Source organism: Maniola hyperantus, chromosome 19 (assembly GCF_902806685.2).
Source record: "Maniola hyperantus chromosome 19, iAphHyp1.2, whole genome shotgun sequence".
Lineage (NCBI taxonomy): Eukaryota > Metazoa > Arthropoda > Insecta > Lepidoptera > Nymphalidae > Maniola > Maniola hyperantus.
This window is the reverse complement of record NC_048554.1, coordinates 1,447,150-1,467,168: the sequence shown is the minus strand read 5'-3', so window position 1 is coordinate 1,467,168 and position 20,019 is coordinate 1,447,150. Positions and strand designations below refer to the sequence as shown.

Here is a 20,019-nt window from a genome sequence, read left to right as displayed (position 1 = left end):
TAGCTTGGAGCTTGACTGTCTCTTTGATCAAAGTTTGTTAAGTGATAGAGCGATGAAAAGCTGACAGACTGAACATTGCATATAAAATTTGTGAGGTATAATATTTCTTAAATCTTTCGGTAGGTACTACCTGTGGAACTAAGGAATTTCCCGAGAAATTAAGGAATTTTCCCGTGGGATTAAGAATTTCCCAACTGTAAAAGAAATGCCTTTATCCAGAAAAAGCTATCTCTGTGCATCAAAATTAGTTTAATGAAAAATTAATAAACAGGCATCCTATATTTTTGTTTGGATGTGGATGGTCGGTTCAAACCTAACTTTTTGCGTAGTCACGTTACAATTTTCATCTCCAACGCTTCAAAATGGAGATAATGGGGTTGTTAATGACCGGAAAATATATTTTAGTATCAAATATAGAAGTATAAACACGATTCATTGTTTTCTGATTCCACAGTGGAGCTGCGAGCGAGCTGCCTTTAGTCGTCTTGCGTCGGCCCGGCGGCGCGGACTGTACAAACGACGGTTCTTGACTGTTCGAATTTGGAATAGAACGTCGCGAGTGCACGTAATCTGTGTTTTTATTTTTTTTAATTATTCCTACCTGACTGTACTTCTTTTGTGATCTGTGCCAGGATTTTTTAAGGATACAAGGAGGTTCGTTAATTTTTTTTTATATTTAGATTTTTGTTTAGGGAAATGGAAATGGTGGGTCTGTTTTTCACTGTCAATACTTTAAATATGTTAAATGATTTTTATTGTAATATTTTTTAATTAATATTTATTTGGGATTGGTCCATGTGTGCTAGAATTTTATTTGTGACCAAAGAGGTCTATTTCTTTTTTTTAAATTGACTGTCAGGGAAATTACCTATATTTTTTATTGTCTATGGAAAAGTCGTAGAATTCAAATTATGTGAATTGATGTTAAGAGGTTGATGAAATAGATATTTTGTCATGCTATCTGACGATGTGAATTACCTACTTATATATTGTTCTTATATTGTAAAAGTGCACGAAAGAAGTGGTTTGTTGTTAGATAATCGCAGTTTTTCCATTGTTGCAAGGTTTTTTCTTGATTCGGTCAACTGACTCCACTTAAACTTTCCGTTTCGTGCAACTGATTGTGAGGGGGAAAAAATATATTTTGCATTAGGGTGTAGGACGAAGCCAGGTTACATTATTTTAATGTATTATTAGAATATAATATTTATCGTCAAGTCTACATCTATAATATAAAAATGAATCACTAAATGTGTTGCTCATTGCAAATCTCGAGAACTGCTGAACCGATTTTGCTAATTCTTTTTTTATAATATTCCTTGAAGTACGAGAATGGTTCTTACGGAGTGAAAAATTTAAAAAAATTGAATCGACTGTTAGGCTGAACGAAGTTCGCCAGGGCAGCTAGTTGTAAATAAAATACAATTACTTTACATAAATAAAATTCTATTAAAAACATACCCTAACTAACTACTATATTTATTAATAAGTACATATACTTACAATTTTTTTCATTTAGACAATAGGTATGTATGTAAAACAATCTAAAAAATATATATTCTACTTAAAAATTAATAATGGCTATTATGTCTATTAAGTTTTTTGAAAGTAGATTAGGTATTTACTTTTATTTACTGGTTTAATTTTTTACTTGTAAAAATATACAAAGCAGATATTTTCAAAACCATACACGCTTTTTTTCAAAAGGAGTCCAAGGTTTGTTAGTAAACAATTATTACCAACCAAAGACAATTTTTTTTTTCATACAAGGCTACATGCTAATCGTGCAACCAGTTTTTTTTAATTAACTCACGGATACATAACGCAAAGGAAACAAACAAAGGAGTTAATTTTAGTCAGATGAATAATAAATAATAATTGATATAGAGTTAGTATTAAATGAACAGTTGGTACAAACAGGCGTGCCTTTGCGGAAACAATCATGACATGCAACAAAATGTAATAAATGAAATTGGTTTAGCGTTTCTCTTCCTTAATTTCGCTGATTTATTACAAATCCATACTAATATTATAAATACCAATCTATATCTACATAATATTATTTACAAATTCAAATATTTGCTATCATCATCTTCTATATTATTACTTAAAAAAGGAATAGCTGACTGACTGACTGATGTATCAACGCACAGTTCAAACTACTGGACGAATCGGGCTGGGCATGCAGATTGCAGATAGAGGTAGCTATTATGACTTAGACATTGGCTAAGAAAGGATTTTTGAAAATTCATTCCCTAAAGGCAGCCTAAAGTGGTAAAGCGGGGTTTGAAATTTGTGTAGTCCACGCGAACGAAGTCGCGGGTATAAGCTAGTGTACTTATAATAATATTGTGGTAGCCTAGTGGTTAAGACGTCCGCCTTCCAATCGGAGGTCGGGAGTTCGATCCCGGGCACGCACCTCTAACTTTTCGGAATTACATATATGCGTTTTTAAGTAATTAAAATATCACTTGCTTTAACGGTGATGCTTTAACGGTGAAGGAAAACATCGTGAGGAAACCTGCATGCCTGAGAGTTCTCCATAATGTTCTCAAAGGTATGTGAAGTCTGCCAATCCGCACTTGGCCAGCGTGGTAGACTATGGCGAAAACCCTTCTCACTCTGAGAGGAGACCTGTGCTCTGTAGTGAGCCGGTGATGGGTTGATCATGATGAGGATGATCTACTCAACTACATATTAAAGGTATACTTACCATTTTTAGTATTTTTGGCTAGACTTCACTACACCTTTGAGAACATTATGAAGAACTTATAAACAGATTTCTTCACAGTGTTTTCCTTCACCGTTGCCCAGGATAGAACCTCCGACCCCTCAACTACGAGGCCGACGCGCGACGTCTGAACCACTATAGGCTATCACCGCTTCTTGTTAGTTGGTTATGAAATATTGAATAGATCACAGACTAGGTAATTCTCTAGGCACTAGAACACGGTTACCTAATTAGTGATACATGAATCCTCAGGCGTGCGCTAGATTATCTGATATTTTGATTTCAGTAAATAAATAGGTAGGTAGTTAAATTACAGGCTCAGACTATAAGGTATTTATGAATCATGAAAGTTACATACTTTCAAAGTTTTACAATACGACAAATAGGTAGCCATCTGGTTTAAGTCCCGCATATTGCTAATGCGCGTGGCCGCCATTTTAGTGACGTCAGCACTAGACTGAAGTTTCGAGCTGATGGTAGCTAGGTTATTATATTTTTGTATAGGCTGACGTCAAAATGACGTCATTTCGATGTTAATGAGATATGGTTCCAACGCAATAGCAATTTGCGGGACTTTATAGAGTCATTTATTAGTCTGGAAATATTATTTTAAATTTAAATATGTCTATAATACATTGAACTAGCAGTTAAAAATCCCGTGGAAACTCTTTGATTTTCCGGGATAAAAAGTAGCCTACATCCGTAAGCGGGATGCAAGCTATAGTTCGCGACAGGTCGACATGGCAATCTGGGTGGGGACGAAACGCACACCCGCATAACCCCCCGCACTAACCCGGTGCGGGTTAGCGCGGGGGTATGCGGGTGTGCAGGGCGTTCCCTCCCCGATTGCCATGTCAATCTGTCGCTTACTATAATTCTAACCTGGGTAACATAATAGCCTCTTAAAACCGCGAGAGCATGAGATATGGTCATAAACCCGTCTCTCTCTCACGGTGTCATTGTACACGAGAATACTAGAAACCTAATACGATGAAAGTTCTATAATAAATCTGATTTCTTCTATAGCCACTCACCTACTTATTTATAGAATCTATACTCATTATAAATGCGAAAGTGTGTCTTTCTGTCTATCTAAAGTTAGGTACCTTTGCACGGTCTACCTACGGTTTTGTAGATAAGTACAGAGGTAACTTGCATCTACGAGAAGAACATAGACTTCTTTTTATCCCGGAAAAAACAAAGAGTTCTCATGGGCACGGGATCTCTCGCATTTCGAATTTGCGGTATCATAGTTCTTATAATATTTCTATAATAAACTTACCTATCGAACATAATTTAAATAGAAATATCACTTTTCTACTGTTTTTATTAGATTGTGTAAGTACTTATTTCAAGACTAGCTTTTTTAAATCGTCTAACAATCCATTGATTGCCGTCATTCTATCTCCGTTTGAAAAACTGATCCCATCCTGAAAATTCGGTGATTTTCCCCAACTTATGGCCTATCTAGTTAGTAGATAGGTATAAAATGCATGTGACTACGTCCACATGGATGTAGATTTTAAAAACCCGTGGGAACTATGAATTTCCGTGTACCAACTTATATTATGTATAATAATAAAATAATAATAAATATTGTGATTAATAATAATTATGGTCTGAAGAACGAATCCCTTTTAAATCTATGAATTCTTCATGAACCTTGAATGAAGCCTAATTCCAAAAACTATTCGAAAAATCTGAATATTGGCTTACAAAACCAAATGATTTTATCTTCTGTAAAATTCACTAGAATGACTAAGTAGTAATAGTAAGACACCGGGGTAGTTTCCACCCCTATGTCGTCAACATTCCATGTACGCGTACGAAACGCTTTGCGTCATCATTCCTTATAGGTACGCATGGCTAGGGTCTGGAATACTCTTCCGAGATCAGTGTTTCCTGACAATTATTATAATCCGGGTATCTTTAAAACAAGAGTGAATAGGCACCTTCTAGGCAAACGCGCCCCATCTTAGGCCACACCATCACTTCCCATCTGGTGTGATCGTGGTCAAGCGTGCGCCTATAATGAATAAAAAAATTCTTACGCATGTTGCGATAATATTGTACCCACAAAACTTATTGACTTATGAACCAAACGACAGAATCACAGAAAAATCTGTTAAGTACTTTGTCGTCACTTTTTGTCCGCTCTAACCTTCGTAACACGCAAAAAGGTGAGTTTTTCACTCAGAGCCTCACTCGGGCGTTATGGCGAGTGTTCTTGGTTTACTTTGGCGAATTAGGGTACTGTAACACTTACCGGTTGTTTGGAAATAGCCCTCAGTATTGTATAGACAAGGGCAAGGACAATTTTATTTAATCGTAATGTACACTTTAATTTTTTTATTGACATAGTAATCCATACCTACTTCCATACTGAGTATTATAAATGCAAAAGTGTGTTTGTCTGTCCGTCTGCTTTTCACTACCCATCCGTTTAACCGATTTCGCTAAGCTTGCACATAGACTACTTTTGATCAAGGAAAATCAATCCCACGGGATTTTACAAAATCTGAATTCACTCCGACGGAGTCGTGGGCATCATCTAGTGTAAAATAAATGCAAGTAAATAAAGTAAACTTGATTATGTCGGCGGCTTCGTCCGCGTGTATATACTTAGGTTTTAAAAACTTAAGTCTCGCAGGAACTATTTGACTTTGCGGGATAAAATGCATATATCTATACATTTATTTCTATCAAAGTTAGTGGAGGTGTTAAATATCTCTCTGAAAGAGATTCTGAAGAGATTAAGTTGATTGAGAAGTCCCTCGATCGACGAATTTTTGACTTTAAATCAAGGCTTTTAGGTTCATTTTACTCTGAAGTTATTGTGTTTCGACCAGGGTTGGCACGGGTATAAACAAATGTTTAAAATAAGTGTTCCAAACATGATTTTTTTATTTTAACACTACACAACACTAAAGAAAAATATTGGAATAGCTCTAAACATGTTTTACATTTAAAAAAAATGTTTTTTTCAACTGCCAACTCTGATTTCGATGCTCGAATTCTATCAACGTTGGCGAGGTGTAGTCTCATACTAACCACAATGGTATCTTTTTTGTACCATCTTCAAGGTTGAGAGTCACATGACGGCAGCGCATGCGCTTCTGTTGAGAACAACCTTATTATCTTAATAATTGAGATAAAGCTAACTATCCTACTCGTTAACTATGAGTTATGGGTAAAATATGCGCTTAGACCACACTTCTGTAATTGTTTTGACTTGTAAATTATTAAACAAACGATTTCCTTAAGCAGGTGCAAAGTTTATTCTCAAAAGAACACAAGTCCCGCAAATTGCTATTGCGCTGGAACCATGTCTCATTAACATCGAAATGACGTCATTTTGACGTTAGCCGAAATAAAAGTATACCATCAGCTCGAAACTTCAGTCTAGTGCTGACGTCACTAAAATGCCGGCCACGCGCATTTGCAATTTGCGGGACTTATATTAATGTTACAAGAATTAACTATTTAGCGATAAGACCGCCTTTTTGTACCTAGGTACTTTTAGGGTTCCGTACCTCAAAAGGAAAAACGGAACTCTTATAGGATCACTTTGTTGTCTGTCTGTCTGTCTGTCAAGAAACCTACAGGGTACTTCCCGTTGACCTAGAATCATGAAATTTGGCAGGTAGGTAGATCTTATAGCTGACATTTGGGGGAAAATCTGAAAACCGTGAATTTAGGGTTAGATCACACAAAAATAATTAAACTGTGGTCATGAACTAATAATTAGTATTTTCAACTTTCGAAGTGAGTGACTATATCAAGTGGGGTATACCATCAGCTCGAAACTTCAGTCTAGTGCTGACGTCACTAAAATGCCGGCCACGCGCATTCGCAATTTGCGGGACTTATATTAATGTTACAAGAATTAACTATTTAGCGATAAGACCGCCTTTTTCAACTTTCAACTTTCGAAGTGAGTGACTATATCAAGTGGGGTATCATATGAAAGGTCTTCACCTGTACATTCTAAAACAGATTTTTATTTGTTTTTATGCATCATAGTTTTTAAATTATCGTGCAAAATGTCGAAAAAATACGACTGTAGTACGAAACCCTCATTGCGCGAGCCTGACTCGCACTTGGCCGGTTTTTTAAGATTTCTTTTGTGTAACCTGTCATTTGTGGTTTGTGGTGCAATAATGAATATACGTACATACATATTTTGAAAATTCAACCCCGAAGAAGTTATAGTTATAAATATAGAAGTTTGGTGTAGTACACGCGGACGAAGTCGCGGGAATAAGCTAGTCATTAGTAATTTCATTCACGTCAGACAGATTAAAGTAGGTAAAGTTCTAGATAACAGCTATTATGCAGTGATAATGCTAGTTGTGTACTGCAATGTGCGATTCGTAGAAAAGTTGAAGTTTTATGGCTTGGAAATTTGGGTTATATCAGTTTATGACGGTTGAATACAGTGATATTTAAAACTTTATGCAATAAAAGTTGATGAAACAAAAGTATGAAACTATACTGTTTCGTACATTGAGTTAAATAAGCCCCGAGAAACAAATATTATAAATCAGTAGCATATTCCTTATCTTAATGGTCAATTTCAATTTCAATTTCAATTTCAATTGTCATTTATTGCATTTCCATCATATTAAGTATGTACAAAGTATTATGGATACCCAGTTTGGGTGTCGCAATTTGGTCCTTAGACCTTAGTAGGGAGACTGATATTATTATTTATTTTTATGTTCGTCGTTTAGGAAATCATTTACGGCATAGTAGCCCTTTTCTAATAAAAAGTTTTTTAATGTTTTATGGTCTGGTTATGTTATTTAATTCTGCACTATAGAAAGTGTGGAGAGTGGAACCGCTAGGACTAAGGAATTCCCTGCACTTATCTATAGTATAGCACGCATTCAATTTTTTTCAAAAAAATGTTTAATACCTAGCAACGAACACTAAAAATTAAAAAAAAAAATATCGAATATATTATGATTACAAGAGTTAATGTATAGTTCTATAATAATATTTTATATTATCTTCTTTTTTTTATATATAAAAGGAAAAGGTGACTGGACTGACTGACTGACTGACTGAATGACTGACTGACTGACTGACTGATCTATCAACGCACAGCTCAAACTACTGGACGGATCGGGCTGAAATTTGGCATGCAGATAGCTATTATGACGTAGGCATCCGCTAAGAAAGGAGTTTTTGAAAATTCAACTCCTAAGGGGGTGAAATAGGGTTTTGAAATTTTGTAGTCCACGCGGACGAAGTCGCGAGCATAAGCTAGTATTTTATATGGTCAGAATTACGGGACTCTAGTAGTATGGCAACTCCGTGGTCCTGTGTATGTAAATAGATCAACACTATCTGTCATATTTGTACTGTCTTATAAGGATTTTTGGCTTCTGCGGGTATTTATCACCTCGTGTGAAGGTGAGTAATGACTCATTCCGTTGAGATAACGTGCCAACCTGAAAGAGGGAAATTTTGTTTACGTTATTTATAACAAAATCCATTTGCCTTCTTATTAAGTATCTCACTAGCGTATGCTCACGAGTTTGTCCGCGTGGACTACCCCCTTGGAGGTTTCTCTCTCCGGTCGTTCCTTCATTGCTGAAGATCGTGGTCCTGGCAAACTGCCCTCGAATGGCTTATCTGTTTCCATCGGCTTCTGTCGGTGGCCATTTTTACAATGTGATGAAATCCACACCTGCTCGACTCCTTTAGCTGGTCGGACCACCTAGTTGGTGAGCGGCCTCTCGGTCTTTTGCCCTCAGTGTTGCCCGTCACTATGAGCTTTTCTAAGCTGTCGTCCCCCCGCCGTATGATGTGGCCGAAATATGAGAGTAATAGTTGGTAACATATGGAGGAGAGTCGAGCAGTGATCCCGAGTTGCGAAAGGATAGACACGTTTGTGCGCTTGGCAGTCCACGGAATCCGTAGCATCCGCCTCCAGCACCACATTTAAAACGCATCTATTCTTTGCCTTTCTCTTGCTTTGATAGTCCATGTCTCTACTCCATACATAAAAATTGGGAAGATTAAGGCACGAACGAGACGGGTCTTGGTTTTGAGTGATATGCCTCTGTTCTTCCAAATCCCAATTAATCCTGTCATGGCATTTTTCGCCATCGCAATGCGTCTCTTTATCTCTGGCACACAACTGCCATCATTGCAAATTTGGGATCCAAGGTAGATGTAATTCTCCACGACATTCACAGAAATTATTGGCAGCGCTTTTCCAGCCAATAAAATTTATGGGGCAGAGCTTACAATCCTATGCCCCTACGGTTTCAAGCAACAGTTTGGTGAGGTCAGAATATCCTTGGAGGTTAAATTTTCAAAAATCCTTTCTTAGCAGATGCCTAAGTCATAATAGCTATCTAATAGGTATCTGGTTTTACATTGGTTAATGCCTGTAACTTCGTCCACATGGATTTGGTTTTAAAAAATCACGTGGGAACTTTTTAGTATTCCGGGATAAAAAGCCGTTTCCAAGTGCAGACAGACAGACTGACACTTTAGAATTTACAGTATCAGTATGCATATCGATGTCCCGGTCAGAGGCGTCTTTACCTATGGTCAGGGTGTGCGGCGCACACGGGCGCCGGGTCTAAGGGGGCGCCGAGCGCCCTCTAATGAGACACCTCCAAAGATGCGTCGATGCCGGCGCTCTCAAAGACCCTGCGCTCGTTTTATGGCCGACGCCGTCATCATTTAAAATCATCCTTTAAAATTGCACCATTTGCATCCGAATTTCCGTTTGAAAATATAACTGTTAGTATTCCATTTTGACCCTGCTCCTACTAGACTAGAGGGCGCCAGGGTACTGGTTGCACACGGGCGCCACAAGGGCTAGAGACGCCTCTGGCCCCGGTCGTCCTTTCGGCAATTATGGCAGCTCTAATCTAAAGCCACCGTTAGATATTTCGGCTTGCATCATAATCATTCATCTCTACCCATTGCCCCGACTGACTATAATGAGGGCGGGTTTCCTCTTAGAACCACAAACAAGGGTTTAGACCATAATTAGTCCACCACACTAGCCAAGTGCAGATTGGCGGACTTCACACACCTTTGAGAAACCTGGAAAAATTAACAGGCACGCAGGTTTCCACACGATATTTTCCTTCACCGTTAAAACAAGTGATTTTAAAACGCACATAGCTCTGTAAAGTTAGAGGTGCGTGCCGGGCATCGAACACGGATCGAATAGAGGCCGACTTCTTAACCACTAGGCTATCACTACTTTCGGCTATACTTACACTTATACGATCCGAGTCCGTGAAAATACGGACATTAAAACTCGAACCAAACTCAGATATTGCGTACTAATCTCTGATCTTCTAGCTATACAGTGGACATCTTTGACATATCTACGTCACATGTCCGATTTGAATCCGAGGCACATCCGAGACATTTTCACGGATCTCGGAGAGAACTCGTATGACGGAAGTCGGAGCTAGTGCGTAAGCTACCATACAAATAGATCAATGACTACTTCGGAACGTATTTTCACGGATTCGGATCGGATGCAGTGCGCAATCGCCCTAACTCTATAAAATACAATTTCTTTAATAAAAGAAGCAGTCAAAAAGCAATAGACGCAAAGAGTATAGTTTTTGTTTGAGCCGCCGCAATTTTTTGTCTGACCGAACTTGCGTCACTGTCGAGTGACTGATGTTGAGTAATCGATGCAATGCACCCTACACTGTAGGTACTAGGTACAGAACACCGGAACACCCAATTGAACAGTTTCGTTGATATGAATCACCGATTGCTAACTCCTTAGACGGGACGGCGCAGCTTACAAGGTCTTGTCGTTCTAAATAATATCTAAATAAAATATGTGTCCACGTACGACGTACGTATTGAAAGTTGAAATAAATCTGTTTTATATCCTGTGATAGCCTGGTGGTTAAGACGTCCGCCTCTTAATCGGGAAGTGTTCTTTACAGAGCTATGTGCGTTTCAAAATCACTTGATTTAATTAACGGTGGAAAAAAAAAATCGTGAGGAGAGACTGCATGTCTGAGAGTTCTCAAAGGCGTGTGAAGTTTATCAATCTGCAGTTAGCCAGCGTGGTAGACCATGACCAAAACCTTTCTCATTCTAAGAGGAGACCCGTGCTCTGTAGTGAGCCGGGCGCGGCGATGGGTTGATCATAATAGTAAATATATCCATATTCACACTACATTCTGAAAGTGTGACTGACTGTCTATTAGCTTTTCACGGTCCAATCTGTTAGTACGATTTTAACGTTTGGTACAGAGATGGTTTTTATCTCGGAGAAGGACATACTCGTACGGTACTTTTTAACTCGGATAATCAAAGACTTCACAAATACTTTTAAAGACCCTGCTGTTTAACTGAAATAAATTCCAAACAACATTGTGTCTGCAAAATTTCAACTCGAACGGGCGATTGAAAGTACTTAGCTGGAAATCAGTTAGGAATTTCAACAAAATGGCAACATACGAACCAGTCAAAATAATAAAACATAATACTGGCTTCCCACGGTGCTGATTATCATGCAAGACCGACGACCACGGACAATCACGCACCGCGCACGAGGCTCGAACGTCGACGACGACACGTGTCTGCGCTACCGTGGCGCGTGGCAACCACGAACGATACTCTTCTCATGGTGCGTACGTCCGCAATATTACACACCGTGGGAAGCCGGTATAACTAGGATAGATATATTCGATGCGTATATTATCTATATATATAAAAGGAGAAGGTGACTGACTGACTGACTGACTGATCTATCAACGCACAGCTCAAACTACTGGACGGATCGGGCTGAAATTTGGCATGCAGATAGCTATTATGACGTAGGCATCAGCTAAGAAAGGATTTTTGAAAATTCAACTCCTAAGGGGGTTAAATAGGGGTTTGAAATTTTGTAGTCCACGCGGATGAAGTCGCGAGCATAAGCTAGTTTTTGATATTATTACAATGGAGTTTAGTACCAAATAATTAATATTTCACTTATATCTAAATTATCCCGTGAATTAAATATCAATTAAAACCGTTATCATCCGAAATCATCATTAATTTAATGGCCCTAACTAATTTGTATTCTCAAATTAGACCTGCTATGCCAGTGGTAACCGCAAATTTTGATATTATTTAATAGCTAATAATATATCTGTTTGTTTATCAATTATTCAGGCTAACGGCGTATTTAAGCTTTGAATCTATCAAAAAGTAGTTAGGTAGGTACGTGTAAATTTTTTGTAACTGTTAATAATTTTATCGAAACAAATTATTATTTATTGTTCGTTAGGCAGTTTCAGTAAAAATATCGTTTATTTATATTTATTTAAACATCATTATTACTTCATTATTGCTAAATAGAATATTATTATATATAGAATAAAAAAGATACTATACTTAAAAACAAAGGGCGAGACCTTATCACTGCAGTGATCTCTTTTTTTTTACTTAAGAATTTACCTATAGAACTGTAAGACGGGGAGTTGCAATTTTCAGGGAAGGCGAACTGATGTTAAAGTTTACTACCAAAAACCAGCCAAGTGCGTGTCGGGCCACGCGCGGTGTAGGGTTCCGCAGTTAACTTCATGTAAGAAATTTTTAATTAAAAAAAAGCTGACTGACTGACTGATCTATCAACGTACAGCTCAAATTAATGGACGGATTGGACTGAAATTCGGCATGCACATAGAGCTATTAAAAGTCAAAAGTCAAAAAGTTTATTCAAAATAGGTAACAACATACGAGAGATAAGAGATAACAGAAGGGTACAAACTGCAAAGCATGCCATCATCATCAACAATTCAGTTTGGCCATAGTCCATCACGCTGGCCAAGTGCGGATTGGCAGATTCCACACACCTTTGAGAAAATTATGGAAAACTCTGAGGCATGCAGGTTTCCTCACGATGTTTTCCTTCACCGTCAAAGCAAGTAATATTTAATTAATTAAAACGCACATAACTCCGAAAAGTTAGAGGGGCGTGCCCGGGGTCGAACCCTCGATCTTCTGAATAGGAGGCGGTCATCTTAACCACTAGAGTCTAGTGCTAGTAGTTTTTTGCAAAGCATATGCAAAGTCTTCTTGCTAAGTGGTAATAGGTACCTATAAATCTCAAGTTTGTCACAAATATTGGATCTCTACCTCTCCCTAAGTTCTTCGTTCGAAACGCTCTGACCTTTAAAACGACCGCATTCGCCGTCGACCGTGGGAGGTCACGGTTAACGATTAGTCAACATCACACAATAGCTATAATTTCTATGGACTTTTTTGATAATTCGTACAACAAAGAAATGTATGTATGTGTAAGAAGAACCTACTACATAAATGATGAGAAAGTACTTTTGAATAACGACTTCTTTAGACTGGTAACTGGTCGCCATCTTTCGAACCATGTTCATAGATGTCGTTTTATTTTTTATCCAATGGTGCGTCAATACTGCGCTATGTTTCTTCACTTTTTAAGCTATGCCTTTTTTTTTAAATAGAGATAGCGAGCAAACGTGCAGGTGGGTGATTTGAAACACCCAGCCGCGAAAATTCAAATTGTGTGTAAGTGCAAATCTGGGAAAATTCAGAAAATTATCTTTCAGGTACAAATATGAAGTAAATGAGTATTTTTGACCAAAGTTTTCAAGGAAAAACATGTAGATGCATAAATGTAATGCGCGCAAAAGTCATTACCATAAGCCTTCGATGATATTTTTAATGCAAAATAATAAGAATTGATTAATTATAATGAATAATATGTTAATAATGAGATATTTGAGCTATTGTATTGATAAATAATTGTTGTGTTGCAGTAATAGTAAGGATTCCTATTATTAATTCTATTTGTGTACCTATTCAAATTTGCACACCATAGTATGGTAGATTGTAGCTCGAAACAAAAATTGTAATTCTATTTGTATTTGTATCTACTATTTTCGAAAAACTAACTAAAATTTGAATTTTCGCGTCTAGGTCTATCAAATCAGTGATTACCGTTGCCCATGAACATTTGCAGTAGCAGAGAAACTGCCGATGCGTTGCCGGCCTTTCAGGAATTTGTTGGTCCGCCCTTGAATAACCCCATGTTGTAATCTAGTGGGAACACCGCCGATGGGAGTTGGTTCCACAGTTTTCATGTGCTTTACTTATCAGCACTGACCCGCTAAAATTTTAAGAACAACACAATATTCCCTTCTTTCCATTCCGAACCAGTGGTAGATGCATCCGACTATTCGAAAGTACTTGTAAAAGTTTATTTGAATAAAAAAGATTTTTATTTTATTTTATTTATTTATTATTTATTTACTTAATAAATAATAAATAATCAAATGAAATTCAAATTACTGAAAATTAAAAATCAATTAGGTAAGTAGGTACGTCTTACAGGAATAGGAAATAATAGAAATTTTTTCAGACAAAGAATTTGGAAAAAAATGAAAATGCGTTCTTGAAAAAATTAGGTTTACCTAAATTTTTATTTTTTGTTATATCTTACTTAGTATCTTAAATATTGTATACGTAGCTATATTTGTATTATCTCTATATATAAAAATGAATCGCTGAATGTGTTGCTGATCGCAAATCTCGAGAACAGCTGAACCGATTTCGCTAATTCTTTTTTCATAATAAATTCTTTTACTAATTCCTTGAAGTATGGGGATGGTTCTTACGGAGAGAAAAATTAAAAAAAAATCCTGAAAAAGAATCGACTGTTAGGCGGTACGAAGTTCGCCGGGGCAGCTAGTATTTTATAAATGGTCAAACTTATCAATGTTATATGAGTAAGTAATACTTAACAAGTTTTCTGTATGTGCCATGAAGTAGGTAATCTTTCGCATACTGTTATTTATAAAACCTCTTATCTTTTTCAGAAAACCAGAATCAAAGCGCATATAGAGGTACGTGGCCTTAACTACATTTTATACAATATATAAATCGTAGCTGACTCATTAAAATTATGCATCGCATTATATATGCAAACACAAAGAAAACACGAATTTGGTCATTTTTTTATGCTAAGTACATAATTATTTAGAGATTCTTCGTGGGACTGCATCATCGCCAACAATTTACCTCCATCGGACCAAGCCCAAACCTGTCTGAAATAGAAAAAATTAAGTACTCGTATATAAAAACAATAAAACATCTTAGAGGATCGTGGCTTGGTTAGTTTTTTGTTTATTTGATTCATAAATAAAATATTTAATTAACATAATGTTGTCATACCTACTAGTAGATACCCATTGTGCGGTATTTGTGATTTTAACTGGTTATTATTACCGGTAAATGTACCTAGTTAAATTTTTATAATCAAGGTCTTATCAAATCAAATATAATTTAATTCTACTTCGAATAAAAGTATATAGTGCATAAATTTTTTGAGATTTCTCTCGCCAATTTAGCTCTATGTGTCATATTGTGTCATGTCAAAAGTACTATTTAAGGAGCCGTACTTTTGACATGACTGTTGAAACAATATTATCTAGAGCTAAAATGGCGATTGAGATCTTAAATGAGATCTCAAAAAGTACGCACTGTAAGTAGAATATCTGCACAATTTGATTATAGAATTAGAAAAGAGTGCAAATCATCGTCATGATCATCATAACAACCCATCGCCGGCCCACTATTGAGCACAGGTCTCGCTCTTAGGCTGAGATCTATAGGGGTCCCTTTGACTTTGCTCAGACTTAAGATTGAGTTAAAACGAGTCAGATTTATGTGAGAGATATAGCTCTGTCTCGTTTTAACTCAATCCTAAATCTGAGCAAAGTCAAAGTGCGTTTTATAGATCTCAGCCTTATATAATAAGAAGCCCATAGGAATCTTAAAGATTTCTGTAGTTTAGAGCCCGCTGCCGAATAGGTGGCAAACAATGAGGTTTTTCGTAAGTCGTGATAGCTTAGTGGTGGAGACGTCCGCCTCCTATTCGGGAGGTCGCGGAGGTTCAACCTCCAGCATTCACCTCTAACTTTTCAAAGCTATTTGCGTTTTAAGTAATTTAATTTCAGTTAATTGTCAGTTAATTTCAAAATATTGTCAGTTAATTTCCATGTTCAAATACATCTTTTAAGTACCTGTAGGCACTTCAGAAGGCTATATTTGGCGGTACACTCAACATGTAATCGCGGTATTAGGTACTGTGCGTGGAACTACAAAGGAAATCACTTAGGTGTCAAGCGTTTATTAAGATATAAATAGAATTATTAGCAGGAAGGGCATGCTTCATGTTTATATCGAACTAGTTGATGCCTGCGACTTTGTGTGAAATTAGGTTTTGAAAAAACACGTGGGAGCTCTTTGATTTTCCAGGATAAAAAGTAGCTTATGTCACTCAGCACTCTCCAGGCCTTTAACTATATCCATGCAAGAAATCACGTTGATCAGTACCCGTAGTACAAGATTTTACGTCTCACCAAACCAAACCAAATTCGAGAGTCGAAATACTTCCGCGTTACAGTAAACTGGATCTTAAATGCCTTGTTTTAAAGCTCAAGTTTGTCTACACTTCTACAGCCAGCGCTCCAAGCGGAAACATTGCGAAATTAAAATCAGTGGCATTGAATATTTGAGTTCAATTCAAGGCTCTTTAGGTCCATTTTACTTTGATGTTATTGTGTTTCGACTCTCGAATTCTAGCAACGTTTGGTGAGACGTAAAATCTTATACTACGGGTACAGTTGCTCCGTTGCGACGTAATTGAAGGACAAACCAAAAAACTAACACACTTTTGCATTTATGATAATTATGGGTTGTGATTTATATTCTACCGATATGAACCGATTTTTGTTCTTTCGATATTGATATTGAGGGTAAAATAGGGGTAATATAAAATATACGTTAAACTTAAAAGCTTTTATGTGAAACTCTTTTATAAATTATAAATTATAGATTTTATCATCATAATATGTCATTTTATATCTTATTTATTCCCATCTAGAATTTCGCTAGGTCTAAGAAATGTCGCAAATGAATGAAAAAATATTTATTTTGTGAAGTACCTACTTCTCTCGGCCTCCAGGTGGTTGTGTAATAAATCAAGCCTAACACTCAAAACGAGACAAATGTAGGTACCGCGGGACAAATTATAATGAATACATTTTTCCTGACATTTTTTGTTTAGTCTAACTGATGTGCGGACGCGAAGCGATTTCTAATTTCAACTGCATTGATGAAAAAATGTGTGGAAGCAACCAGCTGAGCTTCAGTTGCCCACAAGATAATGTAGTATACGACAGGTCGACATGGCAATCGGGGTATGAGGTGAGTTTTAGGGGGGGCCTGCACCCGCGCTATCCTACTCCTATTGCTGCACGAGACAGTGTTTTCGACTTTTTTTGATAGGTTGTAGCTTCTTTTTTTATCCACAGGCTGATGTTGGAGAAAGATTTTATGCATTGACAAACAACAGACATCAGTCTTAAACACATTTTTTTCCTTACGAAACGTGGTCTACGGTTCTATTCTATTATAATATGTATAGATTGCAAAGGTTAATTAAGTGATCTAAAGTTACTAGCGTTTCGTAAGCTTTATCGTCAACTGAGCAAGGTTGAGGGCGAAATGGAAACTGATTGATCTTCCATTACATTACTCCTCGTACCCCAATTTTGTGAGATTGAAAGCTTGAGATTAGTTTACATTATTTATAACTCCCTTCTGATATTAACATGATCAAATTGGAAACCGCAAACCGGAAACGAAAGTTTAAATTTACATGTGAAGATTTTCGATTATATACAGGTAACCAGAACGCTAGCAAAAACTAAGACAGGTGATAGGAAAAAAGCAAAAAAAAAAAATCTTCAAAACAAATGGAAATCACTCACGATAGTCATTTTGTAAAAGTTCACGATATATTGCAAATAAAACATCTGACCGACGCTAAACGTTAACGAACGTTGTGTAAGTAGATCGTTGGGAGTCAATGCCACGTGGGGCATTGACCAGAGTTTTGCACGCTGTACATTGCGGGTTTGAAAAATACTAAATCACTAAAACTACAAAATGAAGCAAATGGTTATCGGAATTGGATTGTGTTTAGGTAGGTAGTAAGTCTTTGCTAGCGTTCTGATTACACTCTGTATATTCAGAAGAAAGAATGAGAAAAGGAAATAAAGGATACTTATTTCTTAAATTGTGCCACACATCACATATTATAAATAAGAGTTGGTTATCCCGGTAAAGCCAACATGCCTCAAGCAGAAGAAGCGCCGGAATAAACTGTATCATGTGTGACGTGATTGAACCAACAAACCAACAAACTAATAATCCAACAAACAAACACACTTTCGTATTTATAATATTGGTATAGTTGTGGCAGCGTGAAAGCTCAGAGTCACTCAGCGGGCGATGGAGAGAGCTATGCTTGGAGTTTCTTTACGTGATCAAATCAGAAATGAGGAGATCCGTAGGAGAACTAGAGTAACCGACATAGCTCAACGGGTTGCGAAGCTGAAGTGGCAATGGGCAGGGCACATAGTTCGTACAACCGATAGACGTTGGGGTCCCAAGGTGCTGGAATGGCGACCTCGCACCGGAAGACGCAGTGTTAGAAGACCCCCCCACTAGGTGGACGGAAGACATCAGACGAGTCGCAGGGAGCCGCTGGATCCAGGCGGCGCAAGACCGTGGCGTGTGAAAGTCCCTACAAGAAACCTATGTCCAGCAGTGGACGTCTATTGGTTGATAATGATGATGATGATGATGTGGCAGCGTGGTACATAAATAAAAGGACTGCTCACATATTTTCACTATGTATTTACAATATTATATTATATGGGCTGTATTTACAACATGTGCCGTATTTACATTTCAAACTATGGTGGAAAACGAGGGCTGGAGCTTGATGCTTGACAGAGGTGTCTCGCTCTTGATGTCTCTGAAGTGAATCTGGCCCCCGGAGTTTGCCGAGGGCAGCAGGATTTTCGAATCGTTCCGAATTCAAATGGTGTTCTAAGTGGCAGCTGCAAAGTGCAATGTTTTCTTCGCAGCTGCCAGCCGTAGAAGAGGCCGTATGCCTCTAAATAGTGATTAGGTCATCAACCTTTCTCGAAATAGAACCTTGTACTTGTTACTTATTAAGCTACAATGAACTGCTGTACCGGAGAGGTAGTCAAAAGGTCAATATAAGAAACCTGTCCGTGGCATTGTTTATTTAGCATCTATTGATCGCATGCCAAGTTCCGACTACGCGTCGCCTCATCGTATTGTGCATTGTCTGTGCATCTCAGTATTTATAATAACATAAAGGCCATTCTTATAGCTGTGATAGCCTAGTGGTTAGGACGTCCGCCTTCTAATCGGAGGTCGGGGGTGTGATCCCTGGCACTCTTACTTTTCTTGACCTCTAACTTTTCGGAGTTATGTGTTTTTAGGGTTCCGTACCTCAAAAGGAAAAACGGAACCCTTATAGGATCACTTTGTTGTCTGTCTGTCTGTATGTCTGTCTGTCTGTCTGTCAAGAAACCTACAGGATATTTCCTGTTGACCTAGAATCATGAAATTTGGCAGGCAGGTAGATCTTATAGCTGAGATTTGGGGAAAAATCTGAAAACCGTGAATTTAGGGTTAGATCACACAAAAAAATTAAATTGTGGTCATGAACTCATAATTAGTATTTTCAACTTTCGAAGTGAGTGACTATATCAAGTGGGGTATCGTATTAAAGGTCTTCACCTGTACATTCTAAAACAGATTTTTATTTATTTTTATGCATCACAGTTTTTGAATTATCGTGCAAAATGTCGAAAAAATACGACTGTAGTACGGAACCCTCATTGCGCGACCCTGACTCGCACTTGCCCGGTTTTTAAGTAATTAAATATCACTTGCTTTAACGGTGAAGGAAAACATCGTGAGGAAATCTGCATGCTTGAGAGTTCTCCATAATGTTCTCAAAGGTGTGTGAAGTCTACCAATCCGCACATGGCCAGCGTGGTAGACTATGGCCAAAAGCAAAACCCTTCTCGCTCCGAGAGGAGACCCGTGCTCTGTAGTGAGCCGGCGATGGGTTGATAATGATGATAATAAAAGGCCATTCAGATTGATAGGTATATCAAGGTTGCTTACCACGCAGTTTCTAGACCATTAGAGAAGTAACTGTTTAGATATAAAATCTAGCATCTTTGACCTTCGTTAAGTGGCCATACATAAGCCGATTTCCATCGTACAACCAAATTACCTCTATAAAAGGAAACATTAAAATAAGCCCTGGTGTAAAAGAGGAAATCAGTTTTGGGTGCAATTTTATGTGTCACTTAAAATTTTATATCCACTCGGGTACGAGAAATGAATCGATAAACTTCACTGTT

At 37.6% G+C, this 20,019-nt stretch overlaps 1 protein-coding gene across 1 annotated transcript in view; it reads left to right on the top strand.

Moving 5' to 3' along the window:
• Positions 1 to 463: 463 nt before the first annotated feature.
• Positions 464 to 20,019, top strand: part of LOC117991366 (Ig-like and fibronectin type-III domain-containing protein 2) — a 174,822-nt gene continuing 155,266 nt past the window's right edge. Inside the window, exons 1-2 of the mRNA XM_069505007.1 lie at positions 464 to 654; positions 14,578 to 14,604. The gene's annotated coding sequence lies outside the window, so the exon portion shown is untranslated. The remainder of the gene's footprint in view (positions 655 to 14,577; positions 14,605 to 20,019) is intronic.